Source organism: Musa acuminata, unplaced genomic scaffold (genome assembly GCF_036884655.1).
Source record: "Musa acuminata AAA Group cultivar baxijiao unplaced genomic scaffold, Cavendish_Baxijiao_AAA HiC_scaffold_576, whole genome shotgun sequence".
NCBI classification, from domain to species: domain Eukaryota; kingdom Viridiplantae; phylum Streptophyta; class Magnoliopsida; order Zingiberales; family Musaceae; genus Musa; species Musa acuminata.
The window spans coordinates 7,501-10,000 of NW_027020815.1; positions in this window are offsets into that span (position 1 = coordinate 7,501).

Sequence of the window (2,500 nt, forward strand, 5' to 3'; positions counted from 1 at the left end):
ATGGGGCTTTCGTATAGCAGGGACGGTGCTGCCTCTCGCTTCGCTCGCTGTCCGCCGCTCGCCGCTCGTTCGCGCAGCCAAAAATGGCCAGTTTTGGCCCGTTTTTGGGCCGTTTTGGCCAGTTTTTGGCCTGTTCTTGCGTCGCGCGGTGACCGTCGTGAGCGGAGCAAAATGTCAGCCATCTCAGCACCCTGGAACCCCCCGGGTGGCACAGGGCTGGATGGGGCTTTCGTATAGCAGGGACGGTGCTGCCTCTCGCTTCGCTCGCTGTTCGCCGCTCGCCGCTCGCTCGCGCAGCCAAAAATGGCCAGTTTTGGCCCGTTTTGGCCAGTTTTTGGCCTGTTTTTGCGTTGCGCGGTGACCATCTTGAGCGGAGCAAAATGTCAGCCATCTCAGCACCCTGGAACCCCCCGGGTGGCACAGGGCTGGATGGGGCTTTCGTATAGCAGGGACGGTGATGCCTCTCGCTTCGCTCGCTGTCCGCCGCTCGCTGCTCGCTCGCGCAGCCAAAAATGGCCAGTTTTGGCCCGTTTTTGGGCCGTTTTGGCCTGTTTTTGGGCTGTTCTTGCGTCGCGCGGTGACCGTCGTGAGCGGAGCAAAATGTCAGCCATCTCAGCACCCTGGAACCCCCCGGGTGGCACAGGGCTGGATGGGGCTTTCGTATAGCAGGGACGGTGCTGCCTCTCGCTTCGCTCGCTGTCCGCCGCTCGCCGCTCGCTCGCGCAGCCAAAAATGGCCAGTTTTGTCCCGTTTTTGGGCCGTTTTGGCCTGTTTTTGGGCTGTTCTTGCGTCGCGCGGTGACCGTCGTGAGCGGAGCAAAATGTCAGCCATCTCAGCACCCTGGAACCCCCCGGGTGGCACAGGGCTGGATGGGGCTTTCGTATAGCAGGGACGGTGCTGCCTCTCGCTTCGCTCGCTGTCCGCCGCTCGCCGCTCGCTCGCGCAGCCAAAAATGGCCAGTTTTGGCCCGTTTTTGGGCCGTTTTGGCCAGTTTTTGGCCTGTTCTTGCGTCGCGCGGTGACCGTCGTGAGCGGAGCAAAATGTCAGCCATCTCAGCACCCTGGAACCCCCCGGGTGGCACAGGGCTGGATGGGGCTTTCGTATAGCAGGGACGGTGCTGCCTCTCGCTTCGCTCGCTGTTCGCCGCTCGCCGCTCGCTCGCGCAGCCAAAAATGGCCAGTTTTGGCCCGTTTTGGCCAGTTTTTGGCCTGTTTTTGCGTTGCGCGGTGACCATCTTGAGCGGAGCAAAATGTCAGCCATCTCAGCACCCTGGAACCCCCCGGGTGGCACAGGGCTGGATGGGGCTTTCGTATAGCAGGGACGGTGATGCCTCTCGCTTCGCTCGCTGTCCGCCGCTCGCTGCTCGCTCGCGCAGCCAAAAATGGCCAGTTTTGGCCCGTTTTTGGGCCGTTTTGGCCTGTTTTTGGCCTGTTCTTGCGTCGCGCGGTGACCGTCGTGAGCGGAGCAAAATGTCAGCCATCTCAGCACCCTGGAACCCCCCGGGTGGCACAGGGCTGGATGGGGCTTTCGTATAGCAGGGACGGTGCTGCCTCTCGCTTAGCTCGCTGTCCGCCGCTCGCCGCTCGCTCGCGCAGCCAAAAATGGCCAGTTTTGTCCCGTTTTTGGGCCGTTTTGGCCTGTTTTTGGGCTGTTCTTGCGTCGCGCGGTGACCGTCGTGAGCGGAGCAAAATGTCAGCCATCTCAGCACCCTGGAACCCCCCGGGTGGCACAGGGCTGGATGGGGCTTTCGTATAGCAGGGATGGTGCTGCCTCTCGCTTCGCTCGTTGTCCGCCGCTCGCCGCTCGCTCGCGCAGCCAAAAATGGCCAGTTTTGGCCCGTTTTTGGGCCGTTTTGGCCAGTTTTTGGCCTGTTCTTGCGTCGCGCGGTGACCGTCGTGAGTGGAGCAAAATGTCAGCCATCTCAGCACCCTGGAACCCCCCGGGTGGCACAGGGCTGGATGGGGCTTTCGTATAGCAGGGACGGTGCTGCCTCTCGCTTCGCTCGCTGTCCGCCGCTCGCCGCTCGCTCGCGCAGCCAAAAATGGCCAGTTTTGGCCCGTTTTGGCCAGTTTTTGGCCTGTTTTTGCGTTGCGCGGTGACCATCTTGAGCGGAGCAAAATGTCAGCCATCTCAGCACCCTGGAACCCCCCGGGTGGCACAGGGCTGGATGGGGCTTTCGTATAGCAGGGACGGTGATGCCTCTCGCTTCGCTCGCTGTCCGCCGCTCGCTGCTCGCTCGCGCAGCCAAAAATGGCCAGTTTTGGCCCGTTTTTGGGCCGTTTTGGCCTGTTTTTGGGCTGTTCTTGCGTCGCGCGGTGACCGTCGTGAGCGGAGCAAAATGTCAGCCATCTCAGCACCCTGGAACCCCCCGGGTGGCACAGGGCTGGATGGGGCTTTCGTATAGCAGGGACGGTGCTGCCTCTCGCTTAGCTCGCTGTCCGCCGCTCTCCGCTCGCTCGCGCAGCCAAAAATGGCCAGTTTTGGCCCGTTTTTGGGCCGT